Below are 27,277 nucleotides of genomic sequence, written 5' to 3'. Positions count from 1 at the left end.
TTTTCCAACCAGACCAGGAGCTGCCAGGGGTGAGGCTAAGGGCACAGGTTTGGAGTCTCTGTCATGGCCCCAAGAGGGCACACGTCTGGTATGAGTCTAGCCAACCGCTGACTAAGTGGGAAGGGGAGAAGAAAGCAGGAGTCCACCCAGCCAGCTCTCTCTGGCTCTTGCTGACCTTCAGGGTGTGCTTGGCCCCTGACCAAACTCTCAGCTCTCACACAGACATTTGTTGATGTGAGTCCGCCTTCTGAGAATCCCCATCTGCCATCAACTTCCAAAGGCTGGGAGCCTTTGGGCTCTGCAGGATGGGGAAAGGGTCTTGCTTGCTTGGATTTTTCTTCACATGTTTTACCCAACAACTGGGAACAAAGATCAGGGAGGATAGAAGCCTAGAAATGAAAACTCAGCTCTGCTACTGGAGCCTGAGAGGGGAACACAAGGTGGCCTGTGTCCACCTCCGCAGGAACCCTTGCTGTCCCAGTCTACAGAGGACTCAGGCCATCCAATGGTGGCAGCACCAGAAAAGTATCAAGAATGGCAAAGATTCAGTCTAGAAACTTTGTCCAAGCTCAGCTTTTCATGAGCTGAAAGCCTGATGCTGAACAGAGCTGACACCCAGGGAGACTCTATTTAATGAGTTATTTGGCAGGGGCTATTTCTAAAATTAATTCTCAATCACTTCTAATTATTTTTAAATGGCAGCTATTAAGACACAAGGCTTGTGGGAAGTGCTTGGGTTAGGAATGTTCCCTCAGCTGCCCAGTGAGTGGGCCCTAATCAGGGCTGCTCCATGACCTCTGGCAAGGGACACAGGAGGTACCCCAGCGAGGCCCAGGCTCAAGGAGGCAGCTCCAGTGCCCACCTGCCTTCCAAGGCAGCAAGCAGAAGTGAGGAGTTGGGGGAGATTCGGGCCCCAGCAATCCATGCCCAGCTCCAAACCTTAGGCTCCCCTCGGGCCCAGTCTTTACCCTCCATCTCCCTAATAATTCAGCCTCATTTAGTCTAACAAACCTGAAAATCTGCAAAGCAGGGGACAGTGGCCTTGGAAGGGGTTTCCACACAGCCCCAGGCATATGGTGGGACAAAGACATCTGTCAAGGCTGGAGGCAACTTTCCAAATGGCATTAGGAGTCAGAGGACATAGCAAGCATGCGCTGTCTCTGCTTCCTTGGAAACAGTATCAAGGAAAACCTTCCCGGGGGTTCTGAGGTCACCCTGGTGCAGGTGATTGGTCCCTGGAAGATATCTGCCTGGACCTGTCCCTAACACACAGAGCAGCACAGGAGACTCTGACTTACACAGGCCTTGGCTCACACCAGCATGAATCACCCAGCCCAGAGCTTCTGGTCCCGGACCCCCAATGGAATCCCAAACCTTTTGGACTGTTGCAGGGCCCTAAGTTCCCGTTTGCTAGGGACAGAGGCCCGTGGCATTTGGCTGGTCCATGACCCTGCCTTGTGCCGTCTTTCTGTGTCCTTTCTACATCTGAGTACTGCAGAAGCTTCTAACTCAAGACCTTGGGGCCAATGTACTGCTTTCCTGTTGACTCGTTTTTAAATATCAGATACTGGTTAACAAATTTTTCTTTATTTGATGATATACTTTGCAATGATTTACAATTTAAAAATGGGCACAGCCACAGAAGGACTCAAGAGAAATACAGGTTAGCATCAAAATTGGGATGCCTGGGGTCCAGTTCCAGCTGCTTCTTCCTGGCCGTGTGACCCTGGACACTCATGTCACTGCTTTGATGTTGTTTTCCACATCTGCAAAATGAGGGCTGGCTGGGCTGAGCCTACCTCTCAGGCCCTGCCCAGGATCAGGCCCAACGGTGCTCTCACACTCAGCCCTGGATTCAGTCCTGGCCCTGTCTGGTGGACACGTGGAACAGCTTGGTTGGTTTCCAAACTATGGCTGGTGCACTCTGAGGTCCCGCTAGCAGTTTACTGAGTGTCGTGCAGAGGTGGTATCTGGTTGGAAGTTACTGGTTTAAACAGGAAATGATGAGCCCACAATGTCTGCAGCTGAGCACTGCAGAGAAGCTTCAGAGACTGGCGTGCAGAGTTGAGCCTTTAGAGATATTGAGTGAACAAATGCCAAAAGGGTAGATACAGGGACTGGAAACCAAAATGTGGGGTACTTGGGTTTAGCACCCATCTCTGGATACCTAGCTCTGGACACCCATCTGTAGGAGTGAACTGGCCATTTGGGACAGAGATACAAAGCCCAGCCTGCAACACCCAGCAGTGCCTCCATCACAGTGTTCTCCGGGCTTTAGCACTTGCATGCAAGAGGGGAAGGTCTGCTCCCAGCCCCGGTCCCCTTCCGCTTCTCTGCAAATGGTCTTCATGGCTGTTGTTATCACCATCTCCAGCTGGACTCTCACGTTTTATGTCTCTGAGCTGGTGTTTATTGATACTAAACAATGTTCCAGCCCCTCACGCGGAACATCTGTACAGCAGCTGCTGGGCCCCAGCCGAGATTTTTGTAATAGTTTCGGAATGACTCTCCTGCACGCACGGTACATACAATACCAAGAGGGTCATGTTTTGTGAGTCAAAGAACTAATCTTGAAACCAGTCTCAAAAAGCATACTTTACTATGACTTTGTAGGTTGGGCATTGAAAGGGCTTGTTTTCCCTCATCGCTGTGTCCACCTTCCATGGCACTGCTGCCCTGGAAGGCTTGACAGAGTGGCAGATCAGCAGCCACCTCTCAGGTCAGTCAGGCAGGAGAGGGCATGTGCTGGAGCCCAAGGGCAGTATCTCAGGACATGCAATTAACACTCGCTCAATTTACTGCCTCAGATCAAACTCAGAGAGATTCAGTGACTTGTCTGAGATCCCAGAGCAAACTACTTGAGTTAGGTCTTCAGGTTTTGGAGGAAAGGAAGACCAAGCACAAGGCACCCACAGAACTGAAGGCTGAAGAGCACGTGCTCTAGACTTCAAAGATGGCATTTTCCTTCCACAGTTGCACACAGCAGAAGGGTCAGCAGCTCCATTCAGCTTTTTATAGGGACACTAATCCCACTCATGAACAGCCATTATGACATAATCCTTTCCCAAATACCACACCATTTAAATCTCATGCTGGGTCTTCGTTCCTGTGGGGAAGTCACTCCGACTGCTTCAAAGCTCAGGGGTATCTAAGGACACTGAGGATGTGACCCGGCTTGTATGGTGCAACTTCACAGTAGATACAGTTATATAACTGTGACTTAGTAGAGGTAAATACACGTATGCTGCTGACGGAGCTATGGAAGAATGTAAACACGAGAGAACAACCTGTGTGAGAATTACACAATGAAGATGCAGGCAGCTTTCGCACTCTTGTGCTCTGCTCTGTTCCATGCGCCTGCTGTCGCTGCTGATGAGTTGCACACGTGTGTTCTTTCACCTTGGAACTCCACCTATGAAAGTTCCCAACATAGGAATTTAGGAGGGACACCAACCTTCAGAGCATAGCAGCTCTGGAATGTTCTAGAACCAAGTCAGCTGACAACTAAATGACCAACAGGTGAGCTCATGTCTTGAACTAAATATCAAAAATAGACCTTCTTTACTAATGGATTTTTGATGAGCAGTCGTTACCCTCCATGTGTGGCGCTCCGGTTGTTAAAGCACATTTCCTGGCAGGTTCTCCTGTTAGTGTTGCTTGAGGCCCCAGGAGCAGAGGCTCAGCCTGAAGTCATGCACACCAGACTCTTCTGTTCCGAGAAGTGGCACATCCTTGTCCAGGCTGCTAGCCCACTAAATCTTAAAACCTCTGCTCTCTTGGGCTTTGCATTCGGCCCAGTGCATAAATGAACCTTCTGTGTGCCCAGCACTGTGTTAGAAGCACAGTGGCCAGCAAGTCCAAAAATGTCACTGATCTTTAAATAAATAAATCAATAGGAGAAAAAACATAGAAAAGTCAGATGGTGCTAAAGGGTGGGCCAGACTGAAGGCAGAGTTTACAGAACAATGGGGCAGCGGTGCTGCTTTCCAGTAAAAGGAGCAGAAAAGATCTTGCTGACATCTGAGCTGAGATCTGAGTGGCAAGAGGAGGCCAGCCATTGGGAGAGAAGGCGGCCAGGGCTCTGGACACATGCCAAAGCTGTGGCACAGGGAGAAGCTTGGCTTGCTGGAGGACCTGGGCCTGCGGCATTGTAGCTGGGGCTGAGTACAGTAGGGTGGACACAGCTTGTTAAGCCATACCACGTGGCCCACGTTCAAAGGCAGCCCAAGGGTGGATGTGGCAGTGTGGGGGTGGTTGGCCCAGCTTCCCCTCAGGAGAAGACCCACTTGAGCAGGGTCAGCCTGCAGCCATCAAGCTCCACCCATAGCACCCCTGAGGTAGGTCGTGCTGTCCTCAGGGACTGACCACTCACTCCAGGGGTACAAAGCTTGGGCCCCAGTGTGGAGTTCACCCTGTGTCTGGGCTGTTCTCTCACCCTCTGCTCTCCTCCTATTGTCCCTTTCCCAGGCTTTCCTCCTTCTCTTCCCCCTTCCTTTTACCTGCCTGTCATCTTCTCTCACTTCAGATCCCATCTTGCCCTTAGCCTCCCAGAGACCTGGCCTGTCAGCGCCGATTAAACAGAAAAGTGGCACTTTCCGATTTGGGGGCTGCAGGGCAAAGCAGATCAATCCTTCAGGAACTGAGCAGGATGGAGCCTGGGGAGAGAAAGATGGCTGGAACCAAGATAGCAGGAGGACGCCATGACCAGTAGGTGGACTTGGCATGGTTTCTACAGGTCGAATTGACAAAACGTGCTCATGGGTTTGGTGTGAGGTTGGTAACAGAAACAGTCAAAAATGACTTCCAGTTTGGCTTCCAGCAAGGTAGCTGGGAGACACTTTCAGAGGGGAGGAGGATTCCGATGACACACATTGCAGGTGGAGTCCCAGTCCTGGCCATACCCTCGGACGTTTCTACTAGACACCTGGACAGTGTTATCCTCTACCCCAAGGCCAGGGTTGGGCGCCACAGCCTGAGTTACAGCGCTGCTGCATGCTGAGCAGGTGGCACAGAGCTGGCACGGTTCCCAGCTCACCCTCCTGGACTTAATCTTGTACCAGAGCAGGTGACCCTTGCTCTAATTACTCCATATCCAGCTGGGTCTCCTCTGAGATGTTCTCTGTGAGGAACCAGGCGCACCTAACCCACCTCTGAACTCTCCGGGACTCACCAGTCTTTGTGCACCCAAGGGCCAGGCAGTTAGAAGACTCCTGAGCCCAGGGCCTGCTGGGAAAAGCACCCCTTTCAGTGCTGGGCAGGAGGAAGACGGTCCCTCCTGCTGACCGGGTTTCCAAGCTGCTCCCAGCCACCTCTTTCTGCTGCCCATGCTCAGGCTCAGCCCCCAGGCCTGACCTTCACCCCATGGAGCCGCCTCCCTGGGAGACCACCGCCAGATCTGTGCGTCTAAGAAAGCCAGAGGTCACCAGGACTTGCGTTAACAGTGGCTTGCAGAACTCAGCCCTCCAGCGTGGTGGAAAAGGAGCCCACCAGGCACCACAGAGTCTTTTCCAAAATTAACTTTTTTTCTGTTGCTTCCGGTGCCGCGGGTGCAGGAATTGGGGCCGAGACAAAGCCCACTGGGTCCCCGGCCGCTGGGCTGCTCGCCCGCGGGAGCTGGAGTGCTTAGGCGCCATCCTCCCCGGAAGAAAGCGCCCTTGTTCAGGCACACAAAGGACGGGCACTGCGCAGGGACGGCCTGTGAATGCTAATGGCCGGGCTGGATGCTGTGCGCGGCAGGGATGCAGCCCGACCCGAGGGCCTGCACCGCTGCTGGCAATGAGCAAGTTCACGCCCACTTTCCAGAGCCACCCTCGGGAGGCTGCAGCCCAGGCCTGCGACGGCCCGCTGGTACCCATCACGTGGAAGCGCCAGGAACCTGGGCAAGCATCTGTCGCAGGCAGCAGCACAAACGGTCTAAACATCCGTGCAAACTTGGACCAACAGGTCCTGCCGGAATGTGCTAACCATCTGCTTTTTCTTAGCCGTTTTTTTATAGCAAATTATGTTTATTATGTTAATTTATTTTACTGTCAACAACACGGAATGACACAGTTGCTGCTAAACAACATCATTATAGATCTCATTCTGGCATATTTCCAGCGCGGCTTTCCCCTCCCTTTTGCTAATGCAACAGCAATAAATACATAGTGAAACGCTGCTTTGTATGAATCTGAGCTCAAAATGCAAAGCCTGGCCCCGGAGGCCCAGGCTGATGACCCCTCCAGGAAGCCTTTCCAGAGTGCAACCTGCGACTCTGCTGCCCAGAGCAGAGGGGACAGTCCCACGCTTGGCAGGATTGCAGGCTGCGCTCTGCCTGTGGGCTGGGAGGGAGACAGGTGCCAAGCATCTCATTTTCTTTTCAAAATTTCCCCCTCCCACAGGAAATTCTCCCATTTTCCAGATGGTCCAGCCAATGAGTCACTGGGAACCACCCTCCAGTCGAAACAGGGCCCTGGCTGGATCTCCCATTAATGAAGCTGTGATCATTCTGCAGCCCACTGAGCTCCTTATTTCCAGAGAGAGAGAGAGAGAGAGAGAGAGAGAGAGAGAGAGAGAGAGAGAGAGAAGGGAAAATGGAGACTGCAGGCCTGGAGGAGGAGAGAGGTTGGTGATTCTTTTTATTCTGTACTACACAGCCAAGCGTGGTAGGGCACATCTGTGATCTTAGCCCTCTAGGAGGTTAAAGCAAGAGAATCAAAAGTTCAAGCCTGGCCGGGGTGATTTACAATTTGCTGATTTAAATGATACCCTATCTTAAAATAAAAAATAAAGATAGGCTGGAGATGTAGTTCAGTGAGCAAGCTGTGGGTTCAAAGCCCACACTGGAAAAAACAATGTCTGCACCACATGGCTGCAGCCAGACACAACCTCCTCTGCCAGCTAAAGAACTCAGAGTAACCCCAGGCTGACTCAAAGGTAGCAAGCACGGGGAGGCCAACACGGTGTCCACCAAGGAAAGACAGAAATTATGGGCTATGGAAAGGCACAGGGGCACAGCTGGGAGGGGTCTGATGTCTGATGGGCCTGCATGTGACCACCCAGAGTTCGGGCAGCTCCTTGGCCTGACTGGAGTAGCCTGCTACTGGTGGACCCTCCAGAAGCTGCGAGCCCCCTCCCCCAGGGCTTTCCACAGCCTGCCCTGTCGAGCTTGGCGGACAGCTGGCTGCTGGATCCCCTTGCACATATTTGGTTTCAGAGGATGGTCCTGTTACACAATGTAGCATTCGGAGCCTGGAAAAGCTGCCACACCAAGATTTGTCTACAGCTGCCAGGAGACAGCCTGTAAAAACCTGGGGCTCGTGTTCCTACAGATGGCTGCAAGTTTTAAGTGCTAGGGGACTGGGGTGGAAGGAGCCGGAGTGGCACAGCAAAATGGGCTCTTGGGCACACAGTACCACATGGCACACGCCCAGGCTGAGAGACCCAATGGGGCTAGACATTCCCCGAGGGACTTCACCCCTAAAAGGAGTCTTCCCCTTCCAGGCTTTCCCACCTGGCCACCTCCTAGTCCCACTGAGGACCCCAGCCCCTGAAGGTTGGCTGAGGTCTGGCCCCTGTACCCTCGATTGCTTTGTTCTTTTCCCTAACAGCCCACTCTCTCTTGGGAAAAGATAATAACCAGGTTCACCCTAAAATCGGTGCCTGGACCGTATCTCTGCAAAGGTCCTTTCATTTACTTGAGAGTCAAGCCTTAAATCAAAGGAATGAATCTGTAATTGTGGACTGGCTTAGTAGAAGACATGAAAGGAGCCGTGTTTTCAGCGCGGTCGAGGAACAAGAAGCGTGGCACTGCCGTCCTAGCCCTCGCGCTAGGCCACCCTGATTCCAGACTGGGTGCCCCAATTTTGACTGCAGCTCCCTCGCCCACGTGGGCGCAGGAAGGCGCTCGGGAGCGACACTGGCCACAAGGTGGCGCTGCCGCCCAGGGCGGACCCGCTGCCCTGGAACAGGGGCGGGGGCCGAGGAGCTGCCGTGACTGCCCGGGAGAGGGGACCGCAGAGTGCGGGCTCCGTGGGGTGCTCTAAGGCGTGGCAGTCCGCGGGCGCGGATTGAGAATCGAATCGTAAATTCTTCGGCAGCTTTCTCAAGCTCCGTGATGAATGCCACCGTCCCGCGATGATTTCTGGGCAGACGGTCGGGGGTCCTTAGGAGTTTTCCAGCCGGGTTCTCCAGGCAGGGCGGGTGGTGACAGTGGCTATTTTCGGTTTTAAACAGACTTAAGTGAGTTGACTCGGGCAGTGCATGCGGTCCCCGACGGCAGCGTGGTGCACCCTGCGGTCCAGTTCGCCTGGGTCGGAACCGGCCTGGCCCCGCGCGCCCTGGGGCTTGCGCTCCGCAGAACGCGACCACCGCTGGTCACCCCAACTTCGGCCGCTTCGCTTCGAGGAACGCTAACTGGATCAGAAAGGAAAACGTCTTCGACCCCAGTGCTGCTCTAGTCGGTTTTGATTTTTTTTTTTGAAGGGTGGGGTGGAGGATTTTTAAAACAAACAAAAAAAGTAAGTCAGTGTCTTCTCGCAACTGCAGCCGATTTCCTGTGTAAACGAAAACCATGTGATGTTCCATAAGTGCTTCCAGCTCGAAATGACAGGAAATGAAAACCATCGCGGAAAGCGAAGGTCCAGAGTCGGTTCCCAGTCCGCATCCCATGATCCCGATGTTTGGGACCCGCGGGCCCCGCGATCGCGGAGGGGACGTGGCCCCGCGTGACGCACCCGGCCACTCGGCCTGGTGGCAGGGGAAAAGGCCCCTCTTTTCGCAGCTTTGCCTCTGAGCGGCGGCGCGTGCATATTCATGAGGCTCATTAACCCCAGGCCACCACCTGCCCACGCGGCAGGGGTAGGGACTCCAGCCTGGGCCTTCGCCCCTCAGGCCTCAGGGCTCTGCAGCTGCGCCTGGGGCTCGGGCCTGGCGGGTGAGGAGGATTAGCCGCCTGTCGATTGTCGCCAGCCTAGCAACACGTGCTGAGGTGGCCCCTCGCAGCAGCCGGCCCTACACCTCACCGGAGGATGCGGCAAGGGCTGCTAATGCCCAGGGATTCCGGGCTTGGGCCTTCCTCAGCCTGGCAGCTGGGGGCCAGGATCAGAGTGGGGTCCTTCGGAAAGCACTCTGTCCCTGGGTTCTCTGCTGTGGTGGGAGGTGTTGGGTCACAGAAATCCAGAGACCTTCCCTGCCACGTGTCCCCAGCTTCGGACAGTCTGAGCGCTGAGGCTCCTGGGAGCTGGCAAGGTGAGGAATCCCATCTCTGTTTCTTCTGTCAGGCAAAGCCCTTGCCTTACAGATTCCACAAAGAGCTTAAGCAAATTACAAGAACTACTGGATTGGTGGAGGGCTTGCTTTTGGACTGGGTTCTTCACTCCCTGCTGCTCCTGCTGCCTCCTCAAGCCCAACTTAGTGCCGAAGGCTACAAGACGGTCCCTGGCACCACTTAACAGTTCTCACCTGCTCTCTGCGAGCCGAGCCTTCAGCTGCACTTTCAGGTCTCTGGCCCAAAATTTTAGACAGGTCCAGTATGGGTCACATGCTTAGCCCAGGTCTAATTAGCTGCTAGGAAGTGGCTCACATGATACAAACAGGCTGCCCTGCGCCAGCCCCTGCAGTAGGAGGTGTTTAAGGGGTAAGCTCAATGAGTTTCAACAAAACACAAAATGTTGCCTTTAGCGGAGCTCTCTGGGTTCCTGCCCCAGAGCTGGCTTGGCCTTAGAGTAAAGGGGACAGGGCTGGAGTCCCCATCTTGAGATCAGGAGCACCAGGCAACCAGGCCTGATTCCCTTCAGCTTCCAGCAGGAGCTCGGAGTGAAGCCAAACTCCTTTCCCCATTTGCAGAGAGCAGGTAGGCAATGGAGCCAGCTGTCCCTCCGCGGAACCTCTGTGGCCCTGACTCTGAAGGACAGGATTGCTCAACCAGGGCACCTGAGCTCTCCTTGCCACCAGCATTATAAGGAAGAAAAACTGGACCCGCTGTCTCTAGTTCTGAGGGAACCAGGTCCTGCCTGCAGATGTGACCACCAAGTTGGCACCTCAGATTTCTCCGTAACACATCGAGTGGAGGAGTAAAACCCTCAGAGCCCCAAGTCCTAAACCATGGGTGCAGGGTGTGCTGGTCGGGATGGGCCCGAGGTATAACAGTGGCAGAATCAGAGTGACCTAGAATAATAAGATGCTTATTTCCCACTCAGGTCCACCTGACATCAACGGCTCAGTCTCTCTCCTACTGGTGACTCCAGCATCATCTAGGAATCTGGCTGTCTTTCACTGGGTCCTCTACACCTTGCTTGGAGCATAGAGGGCTGCTTGGGACTTTTAGGAAGCAGGCATGGACGTCTGTCACTTCTCCCCACCTGCTGTTAAGCCACACTCAGTCAGGTGACCACACCTAGGTACCAGGGAGCGGAAAGGCTGTCTGGCTCTGTGTGTCTTTCTTGAAGGACACAAGATACTGGGTCTGGAGAGCATGCTCTTAGGTCACATTAGGAAACACACAGATTGCAGGCAGATGGGAGCTGGGGGCCAGGCTGAACTCCCAGGAGCAGCCCTGAGCAGTCTTTCTCAGCCTTTGCCACTGAAGCACTAACTGCCAGGAGCATGCTGGGTGGACCTCTTCACCCCTGCTAGAACTAATGGTACGTCCAGTCCTAGAACTTGACCTTGCAATGTCCGGAAAACAGTGACCAATGCCAGTTCTGAAAGGCAGTGTCCCTGCCATCACTCAGAACAAGGATTATTGATGTCAGAGGCAGGAGGACACCTCTTTGCCCATCCCTGTCACCTTCAGAGTATTCTCTTCCAAGTTCACATTCTGCACAGAGACACTGGAAGGGTAGGCTGAGATCACAGAGCTCATCTCTCCCGCAAAGGAGCTGGGGAATTTGGGTTCTGATTTTTACTCTGGGAAGACAGGAATCACAGTGTGAGCGTTCCCAGAACAAGGAACTAGAAGACAGCCGTGGCGCAGCTGAGCAGGAAGGAGCCCCCCATCCCCAGCAACTGCAGCCCTGGCCAGGTGTTCTGGGTTACATCCGGGTGTCCCTCAAAGCCTCACGTGCTCTGAAGTGGGCTTATGGTAGGTGATCAAGCTGTGGGTGGCTGCAGCTGGCTTGGCGTCAGGAGGTGGGACTAGTCCTGGAGGAGTGGGAATCTCGCTGCTGGCCTGGCTTTTCTCCTCTGCTTCCTGGCTGCCCTGAGCAGCTTTCCTCCACACTCCTCTCTGGGGACCTCTCCTCCTGGGAACCATGTGCCGAAACAGGCACTGAGTGAACCTCTCGTCCTTTATGTTGAAGGTGTCACAAGTTCTGTCCCATTGACTAGAAAAGTAGCTAAGATACTGCGCCTGGGTAAAACGGTACCGAAGGTGAATTATACATAATGTTCAGGCAATTCCAACAGTAAAAAGCTGAGAGGCAGAAACACAGGTCCCTGGGACTGGGAGGAATCTAAAGTTTTCAGCCCAGTCTCCAGCTTAACACAAGAATCACTGCCACCACCACAACCACTCAGCGGTGCCAGGGGTGGGTGTTGCTCAGTGGTACAGCACTGGCCAAGTGTGTGCAGGGCCCTGGAGTCCATCCTGAACACTGCAACGAACAAACAGAAACAGCCGCCCCTGCCAGTCAACCCCTGGAACAGTCACAGGGCTACTGACTCAGCTCTACCTTAGGAGACAGCCTTGCTGTCACGTTCTGGCCTTCAAGGAACCTTTTTTAGATAAAGCAGATACCTGTCTGGCTGTCTAGCCTGTGGCCTGGGTTCATGCTCTGGTAGGCCACATGGAACAAATCTGCCCTTCAGGCATATGACAACTTTTATATTTTACTAGCGCATCCTCTTCCTGGTCATTTCCAGGATAAACATTCCTACTCTTTCCACTTGGGTCTTGATACAATGATCAGTTTAACAGAAGTCTGCCAGCAGAAGAGCACAAGGCTCTATCCCGTGTTCATCAGCATTCGATTAATATCACAAAATACCCGGGATAACAACTTAAAAATAGGAAAGGTTTATTTTGACTGATGGTTTCAGACTGTAGTCTGAGATCTTTGTCTTGTTGCTCAGGACCAGGGGAGATGGAGCAGAATGATGGTGACAGTGTCTGGCAGGGCCACTTGCTCACTTTTGCAGCTCACCTCCTGCAAAACACAGAAGCAGGAAGGAACTGGGGTCTCCACATCCCCTTTGTGATCACCCCATGGCCTAATTTCCTCCCTCCAGGCCTTAAAGATCCCACTGCCCCCTAATGGTGCTGAACTAGTGACCGAGTCTGTAATACACGGTCCTCCAGACAGTATTTCAGATCTTCAGTATAGCTCATCCCCAATGAGAGTGCTGTAGTTTCATTACCTAACAATACCATGGGGACCTGAATGTTCCAGCTGAACAGGTGGGGAAACTGAGGCTCTGAAAGATGAAGGCCATAGAGGGAATCTAAAGTCCACATCAAGACTTGAAACCATCTGTTCTCTGGTAGATGTTCCTCCAAGTACATCCCACCCCACGACCGTCAGAGGGCTTCCTATTGGTGACCCACCCAGGGCTCATGTCTATGTGCTGCTCCCCCGGTCACAGGACCCCCGAGTGAGGGAGCTCTGGTGTGGCGGCCGTCACCCTGGGACCTTCCAACAGCTGCTGCGAAAGGTAACACGTGCTGCCGGAAGGACACGAAGCAGCTTCCTGGAACTTCCAGGATGCAACCCTGACTGTATGACCATAATTACCTAGCAAGCAAGAAAGAAAAAGGTTCGTTTAGCCTGAATTTTTCTATTAGGAAAAAGAAAGAAAGTTACGTTTTGTTCTTTTCTAAAACTATCATGTGTCATCTCAGCTCCACTCAGCCTGCTGGTGCCCCCCAAGGAAGAAACGGAGCCCATCGCGAGAGAGATCAAGGGTGGTCACTCAGACAGGGCTAGAAACAAAGATTGGCAGTGTCCAAATTCAACTTGGACATTTCACAGGTCACCACGACCTCTCAGAACCTTAACTTGAAGTGTGGCCCATTTTAAAGCACTGGATCCTTCTCTGTATCCATCTATCTTATTCACTGTTTTCACAATTGAAAGGAAATAGATGATTATTTTTAAATGTCTGGAAAATAGTTCATCTATATGGAAAAAAATAAAAGTGGGCAAGAAGACTAACCACCGCTAGCAACCCAGCACCTCTCATCTGGGTTTTCTACCTGTATTTATGCTGCGCATTTAATTTTGCAGACATTTTCTCATTTAAAGCCGTGAGCACTTTGCCAGATGGATTGGTAAGACTGCGTCACAGCCCTCCTGAGTGCGCATCCCCCAGAACCCCTTGTGGGCCAGGCACTGGCGTAGACTTAGGGGCTGAAACAGGAGCAGTGCGGCCGATCCCAGCCCTCATGAGACTGATGAGTTGGAGCAGAGTGGGCCACGGTCTTGACGAAGCTGAGTTGTACGGCAAAGCGCCACACCAGCTGCCCAGCACGGTGGGTGGCAGGTGGCCGGGGTGGCAGGTCTTCCCTGAGGAAGCTGTGGCAGAGCAGATCCAGGGCGACGTGTGCAGAAAGAGGAAACGGGAACCGCAGCGTGCAAATGGGTGTCCGGGAGCTCACTGCACGAGCCGCCGGCCAGTGGCCCACAGCCAGGATCACACCCAGGACTTCCGGTTGTTTCCTTCTTTTCTTTTCCCTGTTGCTGTTGACTGTGGTGCAAGGAGCACATTCATCTGCGGGGGCCTCTGTTGGCCTCAAAAGAGAGGGGTTTTGGGGTCATGTGGCGTGAACATGCAGAAGGAGTTTAATGTGTGTGTATTACCATGTTAACTCCCTGAGGTGTCCCCAGCAGCAGTGTGGGACTCGACCCACTCTGTGCACCTGGACGGTAGCAATGATGATAACAGTAACACCTCTCACGGCATTTTACGGGCTTTTTATGCACTAAATTCTCACAACTACCCCCGGGAAGTCAGCACCATTGTGCCCTATTACAGACGGCTGGAGCAGACACCACGAGGTTAACAAAGTAGGTCACGGTCCCCAAACGCAGGAAGGGGCTGGGCTTTCCACCCTGGGAGCCTGAGTCCTGCATTCTCTCTGCCATGCAGATTGGCATTTTGGATCCTGCGGTCAGTTTCATAGCTTGTCTTAAATTTGAATAGTAAGTCTTAAAGCTTTTAATCCTTTTTCTTCTCTGTCATGCTTTTGGATGGGCATATTTGTATGTTGTGGCGAAGGCTATAGAGTCACTGGTGTGATATGTGTGTGTGTGTGGTTGTACATGTGGGTGCATGGTGCATGAAGTATGAATGTGTATGTGTGTGAGGGAGGTGTTTGTGGGTGTGTACATGGCTGTGATGTGGGGACTGTAGACTGTGTGTGTGCCTGTGGGTAGCAGATATGCATACGTATGTAGTGTGTGTGTGCACGTGCACGTTTGCATACGTGTGTGTGTGTGTGTGTGAGTGTGTGCATGTGCATGGTCCATTTATGGCCACAGAGTTCTATTAGGACCATTCACTCCAGGGATACACGGAAATGGCCACACGTCTCAGAGGTTTCTTCCCTTATGAAAACCTGGGCCCTGTGTGCTTCAGGGTTTGGAGGTGGCAGTATGGGACAGGTGCCTGAGAGGCAGCACCCCAAGCTCACCTCAGGATCCCGGCTGTGGCCTGCTCTGTGATGGCTTGCAGTGCCCACTGTGGGCATCCACCGGTCCATCCATTCAGGCACCGGGCATCTGCTGTGCGGTTTCCTCCCAGCACGGTAAGGGACACCCGAGGCTGGGGGCTGGCTCACTTTTGTCAGCCTCTATAGAGATCAGGAGGGAAGGTGAGCTCCTTCTCAGCTGAGGATCTGATCTGTAGCCCTTGGCCTAAGACAGAAACCTTCCCGCAGCTCGCTGCTCCTTCTCTGCTGTCTTTCTGTGGGATGCGTGCCCTGCTGAAAACTTAGCATCTGCCTGAGCATCAGCAAACACAGCCAAGAAGAGAACAGAGTGAGTAAAAGCCACAGAGCCCCAGCACCCTCATTCCCAGAAGGGCAGTATCCGTCCACGACCGCAGCCTTCATGTGGTCAGGCTGGAGAAGGGGTGTGAGCACCAGCTGGCCTCCTGGAGAGCCCCCTCCTGAGTGGTAACCCCCTGAGAGCTTGCTGGCCAGGCCATTGAGGGCCACCCGCAGGGCACATACAGACACTGACCTGTCTGACAGAAGGAGAGGATCTTCAGTTCCACGTCAGCTGGGGAAGGGTCGTGGGAAACAGCTCTGAACAAGAAGTACAGTTGTAAATGGAGTGAATCCTTTTATGTTACCAGAACCAGATGTATAAAAGTACCAGGAAAGAAGGAAGCCAAAGGTTAGAAAAACAGACTACTGCCATCAGGAACAATGAAGTTTTACTGTCGAGCTTGCCTATGGTATGCAGTTTATGAACTAAAATGCTGTGGGAGACACATCACAGGACACTGGAGGGTGGGGGTACCTCCTGCTGGGGACAGAGAACCACCGGAAACCCAAGGGACCCCAGGTGCAAGTGCAGCAGAGCAGTGACCACAGGCTCCCTGGCGCCCTTCTGGTCACCTGCATCCTCCGCTGGGCCATCTCCGCCCTGAGTATCCACCCTGTTTCATCTGTGTCCAGCTCCCCATCATCCTCCAGGGCCCAGAGGGTGGCTGTTACAGGTGGCTGCCCAGCCACGGAGCTGACTTCCTGCCTCTGCTGACAGCACTCCAGCGGAAACGTCGGGGGCCCAGTGTGCACACAGTTTGGGTTTGATGGGGATCTTCACTGCCTCTGTGAAAAGCCCCCAGGGGTCACTTGGCTCCCTTACTCCTAGGAAAAGCAGAGGAATCCCCATGGCTCTCGGTGCCACCTGGTGCTGCGCTGTCCCACCGCACACTGGGCGCTCCTCTACCTGCTATGCTCCCACTGTTCGTGCCCGAATGCCATCTCTGGGCATTGGTATTTTTCTTCTTTGAGAATCCTGTTTTTAATGAGGGAGCCTCTCCCACCACACTCCCTGTGCTCCCGCATCTTTCTCCTGTTGCTGTGTTCCATTTACCGTGTACCTGTGAACTTATTATCCCCACGTCCTGTACTGTAAGAGGAGGCTTTTACGTTGTTTGATCACTATGGTAATTTTGATGCCTAGAACAGTGCTTTCTTGTTGAACACCTGCATGACAGGTGGATTTTCTGTGTAGGGCATTTCCAAAAGTAATTTTGATTTTCTTCCACCCCTATCCTGGCTGTCTGGTCATGCTTAGGTAATGTAATCTTATTTAATATTCACCTGAGTTAAACTGAGTTTAAGAGGTAGAAATTATAGAAATGTTAACAATCACCCCAAATCAGACATGTTCTGTTTGTAATGATGCTGTCTGCATGACACCCATTTGTATCAGACACCTTTGGGTGTCACTTCCAGTTTTCTCTGTCCCCCACCTGCTGCTCCAGCCCCTGGAAGTGGCCGGACCCCACTGGTTTAAACGGGTACAACCTGAGACCACCACCTTGGACCCTGGATCCTACCTCAGGCTTCGTGATTTGTGATGCACAGCTATTTCCGTGCTCATGGTGGGAAACTGCTTGTGGGCTGCACTTGCGCAAGGTGGGAGCGTGGAGTCTTCATGCCGGTGGGTCTGTCCTCCACAGTGGGACAGGGACTGATGGATAAAGCCTTCTTCCCTCTCTCCCCTGGCAGTCGGCCCTGAAATACCTCTTGTAAGTTCCGTAGAAAAGCGTTTGAGTTGCCTGTAGTGGACCAGTGGAAAGTGGATGGTGATAACATTGATGGGCAGTGTCACAACTCTCAGGCTGGCTGTCACCTGGGAGGGCTGGAGGGAGGTGCAGGGGAAGGTGCAGCATGGGTTGTGTGCTCAGCACAGAGACAACAGCAGTGTAAGCTCTTGGAGCTGGCTGGGTGTCTACCAGATCAGCCGAGGACAGTGTGTTATCCACTCCAGGCACACTGTGGATCTCCATGGAAGGACTTAGTGAGATCTACAGTCTTCAGGGAAGAGTGTGCTGAAAACCAGACACACTGTCTAATTGTGAGATTGGCCAGCCCACAAAAGATACTGAATACACACTTTGACATGAATCCTACATCAAAATAGGGCACTGATAGGAAAAGAATAGGGCCAGGAGAAGTGGGAGGAGGACGCTTGGGAAAAATAAGCCCTGAAGTCTTGACGCCTGTGGCCCAAGCTCCTATCTGCTAAAAGAGAACAGCTTCTTACTTGGACAAGGTGCAAGAACCTCTAACTTACAAGACGATGTTTGTATTTCCTTCACCTCACCTTGTTTTCCTTCAGATGTTAATTATAGGCAGGTCTCATCCTCTCCCAAGTAGGGAATTGCTCCTCATCCCAACAAACAAACAAACAAACAAGCAAAAGTGGCTTGTATACCAAAAGAATTCAAAAGCTAACAGGAGCTAGAGGAATAGACACACAAAGGATCTCTTGATGGTGTTGGGCTGAGTGGCTGGAGTGAGTGTCTACAAGGAGGAAATTTTACCAAGGGTGTGATCCACAAACTGAGGTTCAGCTCTGTGTAGGAGCCAATCCTTGCTCTGTCAGGGATGTCCCCTGAAGTGCGGGTGTAATGGTGGATGCTTGCAATCCCCATGGAGATGCTGGTGCTGTCCTTGCATGGGACTGAGAGAATGGTTGAGAGGCTCAGGCGCGTAGATTTATCAGGCAAAGCAGTTGATTCTTCACTCACCCTCCCTGAGAAGGCCCGGAAGATACTTCCTTCACAAAGCAACATGGAATGCACTGGGGGTGGGGTGCAGATGGCAAGGTAGAGATGTTGACATTTTGGGGGGGCTTTGTGGTGAGTTTTTGAGGGCTAGAAGCTCTGATGGAACTGGGGATCCTACTATGGTGGCATGATATGACTCTGGAGTGACATGGGAAGGAGAAGACAGGTACACTTATGTTGGTGAGGCCTGAGTGGCTGGCAGTGGCTAGTGAACATCCAGCAACATGGATAGCTGGTCAGGCAGTTATGTGACATATGGTAATCAAGTACCACAACCCCCCACAAATCTCCAGGTCTGAGCTGGCTCACGGATCCAGAGCCCAATAATGGAAGGGGAGACTAGAGGCATTCAGATCCCCACCCTGTGTAACTTTCCCAGAACTGATGATATGCACTGGTCTCAGTTCATAAACTTAATTCGTTCTGTGGACAAGATGGCCAGGTTTGCATTTGTATGGGAAACATGGCCAGTCACATTTGCCATCCAGTTCAGAGCTTGCAAACACAAACAAAACTTTTGCCAAACACTTCTGTTTGCAAACCAAATTATTTGCAAACCAAAGCATTCATCTCCTGAGGTAGCATTGTGATAGGGAGGTCTTGTGTAAACTAGAAGCTTCTGAAGAGTAATTCAGGAGTTCACGCCCTCACTGAAGTCATAGGAGAGGGCCAGGGATGCGGCTCAGGAGCAGAGAGCTTGCCTAGCACACACAAACCCTCGGTTCAGTCCCAGCACTACAAAAATAAACAAAATGTATGCATAAAAGCAAAGACCTAAAAATACATAGGAGCTGGTCCCCTTTATCTCTCATTCAGACGTAAGAGCTAGAGGACTCATAGCAGGTGACAATGAACTAATGCAAGTGCCAATCAAATGGCAGCCCCATCAAGCCTGTGTTTACTGCATGCATGAACACAGCCTCTGGCAGTAGGGGTGCATGTCTTTCATCTGCTGAGTGAGTCTTTTATTCACTCTTCACCAGTGAGGATGATCAAAATCAGAGCTGGGTTGACTCCATCTCTCTGACACAGCATAGGTGAAGGGACCTTGAGTATCTGGGCACTCCACAGGACACCTCCTGCTGGGCTGCCACTCTAGTGGTATTCTGCTAATTGGACCTGCCAAGTAGGAAATGGCAAGCAATCTGCACGCTCTAGCAAGACACACATGTGCTAGATAGTGCCAGATAAATAAATATTCAGGACACGGTCACATGTTATGGGCCATGGCTTGGGCTTTGCCAGAACATTTACTGTACAATGATGGTTGAAATATAACCAAAAAAGAGGAGAGTCTCATCTGGTGAGCCAGTTGGTGAGTTGCTTTGCATTTGAAGGCAATATGCATTTCTCTTGGAATTTCATGGCACTCCATTTACTGGGTGTCTTTGAGGGCTGCCAGGAAGGGCTAAGCAGAAGAGAAAGCTCAGCTTCAGTGTCCCTGTCATTTGGGGATTGGGACTCAGAAGAGCTGATGCTGTTGGAAATACCAGGGTGAGAAAGGGTGCTGCTCAGAGCTCCAGCAGGAGTCCCAGCACACGCGGAGCAAGGTCAGCCTTCTCCTTGTTCTCACTTGGTATTATTTCTCTTCTTTACGGAGCCCACCAGACTGGCCAGTGCTCCCCCAACCTGCTGAGTTGTCTTGTGGGTGAAGTCACAGACAGACCATAAACTTGGTTCCTGGTCCATAGGGCAAGCCCAAGTCCCTCTGGAGCCCCAGGACACTTGGCATTTCAGACACAGCTCTGAAAGCCAGAGAACCACTTGGTAGCTACCACTGACCAAGTAGTGTATGACACTGGAGACTGCAGTACAAGGGACTTCCATATTACCCTTACTGACAGAATGCCCTCATGTCCTTGGAATCTGGGACAGGTGGGCAGCAAAGCTCAATCTTCCTGGGAAGTACAAGGACAACTTCCTGAATTACTGATCAAATGTGATTTCTCAGACCCAAGTCCTCCAGATCATGGCTGGTTCTTCTGGTTTGATCCCTGAGTATGTGCTTCAGGGAAAGCGCACACCACGCTGGCCAGGGAAGGTAAACAATGACCCAGTAATACTAGAAGGTAGAGAGCTCGTCTCAGTCTGCTCAGAGAGACAGGGTGGTGGGAGCCGGTGAGTGATGGGCCCAGAGATGAGACCACAGCCTCACTCTCACAGTAAGCCTGACTTAAGTTTTAATTTTTGTGTTGTTATTATTATTATTTAACTTTTGATATGTTACAGATGCCAGATTAGCTACAGTGAGCATGCCAGTTAACCTCATACCAGTTAACTGGATTAAAAGATTCCTGGACAGGTGACAGGATCATGGTGCAGCATACTAATTGATGGATTAATACACTAATGTTCACAGCTGCACAGGCTATTAGGGGGTGGGACCTAGTTAGAACAGATGGCTCTGGGGGTGTGGCTCTGGGGCAGTCATGTCTCACTCATGCGGCCCCATTCTGCTTCCCAGCTTTCCTGCAAGCAGCTTTGCTCTGTAATACCCTTCTGCAGTGTTTCGCTCTTGGAGCTGGAAGACCATGGACTGAAACCTCCAAAACCATGAGCCAGAATAAACCTCTCCTGTAAGTTGCAGGTGTGAGGTAGTTTGTCCCAAAGATGGAAAAGAGGACCAAAGGCCTTACATGTATGCCAGGCTGGACTGTGATACACCAAGTTTTTTAGGATTTGTAACCCTAGCTGCTTGTGGTACCATCCCAGCTACTTAAGAAGCTGAAGCAGGAGGACTGTAGCCTGAGCAATTTGTTGAAACTTTGTCTCAAAAAAGGGATAGGGAGTTATGGAGGATGTGGCTAAGTGTCAGAGCACTTGATTAGCATGCACGAGGCCCTGGGTTTCAACCTTGGTGTCACACACACACACACACACACACACACACACACACACAGAATTTGCAGCCCATCTTGATGCTCTGCCCACGTTGCCTCCCCCCAGCACTTAGAAACTGTCCCAGCTCTGGTGGGTGATGTCTCTGGAGGGTTCCTGCCCAGTCTGTGGACTTCAGGCAGGCAGGAGAGGGACATGGATAAATCACACCTGCAATGAACCAAGCCCCATGTAGGAGACACTGGTCCAGTGGCCAAGGCAGTGCTGGCCCCACTTTCCCCTCCTGCGCCCCGCCCCACGAGGGCAGAGAGCACCCAACCTGCTATCCAGAATCACCCCATGCCACTTGGCCTGGCCAAAAGCAGCCCATCCACACCCCAGCCAGGCTGGGGGAGAGAGCTGCTCCTTTAATGTTTGGCTGGAGACCGAAGCTGAATGTGCTGACAAAGTTTCGTAATAACGCAGAGGGAAAATCCATATTGCAAATCACCTTACTCAGTGTGGCTTTGTAAGAACTATTTATTCCCTGAGCGCTGCAGCCTCTTCATCAGGTTCGTTGTCTCCAGAGCTGCCTGAGCCAGCCTGTGGAGGAACAAGAAATTTTTCACTCTCCTCGCCAAAAAAGCAGGGCAAGTAGGATGGGTAGGCTAGTATTCCATCACTGATTTGGGGGTGGCTGGAGCCTGAACACTCCCCGTGGCTGGTGGCAGAAGGCAGCACAGGGGAGAGGCGGGGCTTTGTCCCCGGGTGGCGGAAGTTGCCAAGGCAGAGCAGGAAGGGTTTCTGCCTGCAGGGGCCACAGTCAGTAAAGCAGGAGAGTGCAAGTGCGCGTCCCTGGAAATCCAGGAGACAGGTGGTAAAGACCCGTCCCTGAGAACTGGGGGCATACGGAACTTGCCAGCCTCCCCGTCCAGCACTGCCCATCCCTGGGTCTCGCGGATCCCTAAGGTCAGCAGTGCTGTTTCCAGATTGCAGCTTGAGAGCCAAAGTACAGAGGGTTCCAACGTTTGCTCTGGATCTCATCGCTGGAAACTGGCAGGTCCGATCCAGCTCTGACCGGGTCTCCTCCCCTGCCCTTCTCCGTGTTGCTCTTGGGGAAGAAGGAGGAAGATTATTCTCACCTGCCTTGCAGTGTAAAAGCCAGGGGGATAAAGCTGGCCCTGGGCAGACAGCGTCCCCAAGACGCAGTGCAGAGCCTTCCCTGCCAAGGGGTGTGGACTGCGCAGAGAACCCCTGCACACATCGGTTTGCACATTGGCCCTGTGGCTGCACTTCTGCTGCTTGGAGAGGGGACAGAAGAAGGGGGGGGGCAGTGTCACTGGGGCTGCAGGGCAAGGTGACTAATGACAAATCTGAAGTCCATAACTTACTGGTTTTTTTTTTTTTTTTTTTTTTTTCCTAGCTCTAGGGATCAGAGACCAGGGCGAATTTGACTGTCTAATATTCTTTTTTTTTTTTTTTTTTTTTTTTTTTTTGTCTTTTTCCTTTTTATCGGTACCAGGGATTGAACTCACGACTGCCTGCTTGCAAGGCAGGTGCTTACGCCGCTGAGCTAAACCCCCAGCCCCCTGTCTAATATTCTTAATTTGCAGCCAGTCATTTAAATCACACATCCAAAATGGAGCATTTCCTTTAGTCTCCAAGCACAAAAGAAAAGAGTTGTCATTAAATCTTCCGTTATGTCTCTGGGAGAAAAGGTTCTGTCCTTTTAGAGGAACAGTCCTCATATGGCACCTCTGCAAAGGATTCCCAAGACACCAGGCAAAGCAACCAGAGATAAAGAGGAGCGAGGCGGCTCTTCTCTGGGCTGAGCATCCACCCTACAGGATCACAGAGGCAGCTGGGGGACCGTGAAGCTGCTTAGACATTGCTGAGGTTGGCGGGGAGATGGGCCTAAGCATCATGGGACAGGGAAGGGCCAAGAATTGACAGGCACATAATACAGACATTCAGTTCATAAATATTTTTAAAAGTTCTCAACAGGGGATGTGTTTTGAATTTTCATAGCAGCGTTATTCATAATAGCCCCAAAGTACAGACAACTCAAATATGCATCAACTGATGTATACCCAAAATGTGGTATATCCATACATTGGAAGATTACTCAGCCTTAAACATGAATTGAGTACTGGTATGCTACTGTGTGGATGAGTCTCAAGAATATTATTGAAAAGAAAGCTGCCAGACACAAAAGAACTTGCTTCACTGTGTGGCTCCATCCATATGAAATGTCCAAAGAGGTCAATCTGGAGAGATTGGAAGCTCAGTGGTGAGTAGAGCCTTGGATTGGGGAGGTGTGGGACGAGGGGAGGTGATGGCTGAGAGGTGTGAGGTTGCGTCTTGGGGGTAACGGACATGTCCTAAATTAGACTGTGCTGGTGGTTGCAAAACTGTGAATTTGCTAAGCACCCTTGACTAACATTGGTTGACTAACCTTGGCTGAAGCCAGGTGAGCTGTAAGCATCTGATTTGCATTTCAGTGAAACTATTTTTTAAGTAAGAAGAAGAAAGAAGGAAAGAAAGAAAGAAAGAAAGAAAGAAAGAAAGAAAGAAAGAAAGAAAGAGAGAGGTATTTGAGATGGTCCTTGAAGTTTGGGCTGCAGATCCACGGCGGCCAGTTGGCTCTTCCCTTAGAACCAACTTTGGGGAGAACTGGGAGGAGTAACCCCAGCGGTCAGGTGGCTCCCACCTAGGGGAGCAGGACTTCAGTGTGCTGTAGCTGGGACACAGTGACAGTACTCAAGCTTTGGATGGCACAAGGCTTTTTTTTTTTTAGTTTGCACAAATTTATTAAAATTAACATGTTTAATCTTCTCTTCAATGACCATCCACCTGATTGCCTGCAATAAAGATACAGTTTTAGTCCAGTTTTCAGACTTCAACTTATAAACAGGAAACACAAGGCTTCTTTTGAAGGAGCTGACAGTCTCCCTTTTCTCCTCTGCACCACGCAGCTGCTGGCACCGTCTTCCTCAGACATGGGTCCCAGCAGTGGGCCCTCCCCAGCCCTCGCCCTCTACTGTAGCCTGCGGGATCCTGTTAGCTAGGGTGGCACTGAATGGCCCCTTTCTCAAAAGCAGGGGGCATTTTTGTCAGGTGCTATATTTATGCTAATCCTGGGCCTAGAAAGTCTTCTCTGGCTAAAACAGTAATCAGATCTGAGATCGTAACCAGAAGTATGGTGACCCCGATTTGCAGTGGTTGCCTGGTCACACTTTCTATGTTCACCCTACACACTGTCTGGTGCCTCTATTATGGCTCCATTTTGTTACTTAGTGTTTGCTCGAATTCCCTGGACTGAAACATGGGCCTCCTCATGGCGGGCGTAGATGCTTTACATCCTCGGGGTATTTATCAGGTGTTACTTTGGTCACGAGCTGCAAACTTGTTATTGTGAGGTACACACATTTAATAGGGGCCTGACTTTAAGAAGTTTTTAGTCCATGCTATCAATGTGGATGGTAGGAAATTTTATCCAAAATATAGCAAGAATTCTTCCAAATCAATAAGAAAAGAATAAAAACCCCTCCAGAAAATAAAGGCAATTTTAGGTATGACTGGAGAGAGTGATTATTGTCACCACTTTTCTGGGGGACAGGTTGACAAAACACGTTAAAAATACAACACACTTATTCCACAACTCCACACTCGAGAGTCACGCAAGGAAGCAATCAGAGATGTACACAAAGATCAAAGTCAGTGATGTTATGTCCCGGCCTGCGGGTAAGTCCATGGAGACCCTAGAGGGGAGTGGGGATGAGAGCGGACAAGAGATGTAAAGAACAGAGTCAAGACGAAGTAGTCTGATCAAGTCTCATTTATTCAAGGAAGGAGTATCAAATATATAGGGTATTGAGGAAGAGGGAGTTGGGTTCTGGGATGTCAGCAGGTAACTTAGCAACAGCAGCAAGGCTAAGGGTCATGGTTCAATTCAAATTTCCCACACTCGGGCTCCTAAAGCAGGCTGATTAACATAATCCCTGAATAGGCCAGGCCACACAAGCTAGGCAAGGTGCTGCTTAACTACTAAACTTAACTCCTAGAGGGAGTTAAGGTGGTGTGGCCTGCAGATATAAGGTGGCAGCCAATTACAGGGCTCCCCACAATGTTAGAAACAGTGATTCATAATATTGAGAAGTGGAAATGGAATGGAATATTTAACAGAATTAAAGATCGTGTTTTCAAAAAGTATTAATGGCACAGAAAAACCCAGGCTAAAGTACAGAAAGAGCAGAATATACATAAACAATTCCCACTTCAGTTCCAAGATATCTAAGAGAGGTCTTTTAGGTTACTTTTGTTTTATTTCTTAAAAATTTTAGTTAGGATTACATTTTTATTTTAAAAACTCTGGGAATATAACACTTCAGTAGAATATATGCTTAATAAGCACAAAGTCCTGGGTTTGGTGGCTAGTGCTGAAAAAAAAAGCTAAGTAAAGTTAGAAAGATCTAACTTTTTGAAAGAAGTATACTAAGTCTAAAAGACAGTTAAGGCCGATATGCAGAGGGCAGGCTGGTTATCAGGCAGTGGACACCTGTATTCTGTACTACATCCCAGTGGTAGCCATGGCCAGTTGATACGTTGGAGGACTGCCAGAATGGTCAGTAAATACACTTAATGCCATCCACACAGATAGCTATCTCAAAAACAGCAGCAAGTTTCTTGAAGCCTGGACAAAGTGGTTTTAAAAATGACATTCGATGAATAGAACTGGAGCCTATTGACAAAGAAAAGGAAACAGGCTAACATACTCTAAAGGCTTTTAAAATTACTGTGCCTCAGAGCTAAAATGGATCTGAAACATCAGCAATGTCACCACTGGAGAGAATAAGGCCTGAAAGTATTTACTCACTTACCCAAAGTTCACGGGTGGTATTAGAGTAAATTGCACCCGAATTCCTACGTAGCCAGAAGTCCTAACTTCCGGTGCTGAAGAACCTTCCATGGAGATGGTCACTGTAGATGTAGCCTGTGAGGATGAGCGCATTAGAACGGGCTCTCATCCCAGTACCCAGTGTCCTCCTAAGAAAGGAAGCTGGGCACCAGTTGGCACAGAAGAGCGTGCTGTGTGGACACAGAGGCATAGCTGGGGTGAGGCGTTTAGAAGCCAAAGAGGGCAACGCACTAAGAGCCCACGGCACTAGGAGAGACAGCCTCTGCCGTGACACCTTGCTTGTGGACTTGTGGGCTCTAGACGCACAACAGAACATTTCTGTTGGTTGAGACTCCTGGCCGGTGGCTTCCTCTGACTGCCCTGGCCAGGGGTGTGGGTGGGAAGCAGAAGCAGAAGTAATGGGTGCTGACTCTCTGCTCTGCGCCTGTCTAGGCACTGGAGAACCCTGCAGGTGCTCAGAAGGCTTTCTGGGTCCATGGACTCTGGACTCTGTCTGCCGGAAGAATTGTGAGTCTCATGACCAGGACAGAACCTTCTCTCCACTCCCAGCCAAGGTCAGCCAGGAGCGTGGGTTGGAACTGGAGGCGATTTGACCCCTAGATGACACGTGTGGGTAGCAATGGGCCTTAAATCCTCTTGGCTAAGCATGAGGCCTGCAGGGTGGCAGAACCCGGGGCCACACACTACAGGTTTACAGGACCCGAGTCCCCATGAGTGTACAATTTGCTGCAGAACTGACATGGCAGGTCGGTAGCAGCACCTCATCCCAGGCACTTGGCTTCCTTCTCGCTGTCCTCCTCTGGGCCCAATTGTGTGGGGCAGAATGCTGGGTCCTGGACTTTCAATTCACATCAGATGATGCACTGAGTCCTGTTACTACTTAGGTAAACCAAAGCGATGTGGGGGATTGTGCCAGCCCTGACAAAGTGGGTCTTGGTGAACCAAGACACCAGCCTGGGAGGACAGGCAGTGACCATCCAGCCATCCACGGGGAACTCGGCTCCTGTGAAACAAGCCGAGGAGGACAAGCCAGAAGCCAAGGCACTGACCGAACACGGAGACCTGAGGCTTTCCTCCCTGGCCATCCGTCAAACTGTGTTCTGTGTTATAACCACCTTTCAACTAACAAACTGGGAGGTCAGAGCAGTCTACGAGGTTTGTGTCTAAAAGTTATGTTGGAATGCTAACTTTTTAGGATAAAACTAAAACAAACCAAACTGTAGGACTTAATTCTGTTTTGTTTAGTGGTACTGGGGATTGGAACTTGGTGCCTCACACTTGCCAGACAAGTTTCCTACCACTGAGCTACAGCCCCAGCCCCATTCCTCTAATTTGAAGACAGGGAGGGAGCTGAAGGCTGTGGAAAGCCAGAACTCATTGATTTCCAGGTTCTGCATTGTCCCCAACTTGACCCTGTCTCACCCAGCCTGCCTCCTGCTGCAGGGAGGATTCATCCTTGAGAGGCTTTGGAACATGCATCCCAGTCCATAACCCAAGGCTAAATCACTCTAAGCCGCCTCAGGGACCCAGGCAGGACTCAGGCCCCAGGACCTTTGGAAATGCAGTGTTTCTACAGAGCAGCTTTGGAAGCAAAATGACTGTTCTGGAAGCCACTGCCCCCAGCTGTATGAGGCAAAAAAAAAAAAAAAAAGCTCTCAAATTCTAGCTCATAATACATTTTGTACATAGTTTGTGGTTTTATAGTCCCTTTACTCTTTCTTCCCCTCTGCACTCCTACAAAGATTTGGGCATCAGCTGTGCCAACACACAGTTGCACTTCTAAGCAACAAACTTGTAAAACCAGGCTTTGGAGCCTGG

General features: G+C 51.1%; 2 long non-coding RNA genes across 2 annotated transcripts; both read left to right on the top strand.

Moving 5' to 3' along the window:
• The first annotated feature begins 6,416 nt into the window (after positions 1 to 6,416).
• LOC134477011 (uncharacterized) lies at positions 6,417 to 8,520 on the top strand. The gene is made up of 2 exons (XR_010048884.1): positions 6,417 to 6,603; positions 8,215 to 8,520. It is a non-coding gene; the product is annotated as an uncharacterized LOC134477011 (long non-coding RNA).
• Positions 8,521 to 22,061: 13,541 nt separating this feature from the next.
• LOC134477010 (uncharacterized) lies at positions 22,062 to 26,634 on the top strand. The gene is made up of 3 exons (XR_010048883.1): positions 22,062 to 22,831; positions 25,892 to 26,013; positions 26,344 to 26,634. It is a non-coding gene; the product is annotated as an uncharacterized LOC134477010 (long non-coding RNA).
• The last annotated feature ends 643 nt before the right edge of the window (positions 26,635 to 27,277 follow it).

This window comes from Cavia porcellus, unplaced genomic scaffold (genome assembly GCF_034190915.1).
Source record: "Cavia porcellus strain 051 isolate PalLab524CR breed Dunkin Hartley unplaced genomic scaffold, mCavPor4.1 scaffold_7, whole genome shotgun sequence".
Taxonomy (NCBI): Eukaryota; Metazoa; Chordata; class Mammalia; order Rodentia; family Caviidae; genus Cavia; species Cavia porcellus.
The sequence above is the reverse complement of the archived record's forward strand: the minus strand, read 5'-3'. Positions and strand labels throughout refer to the sequence as shown.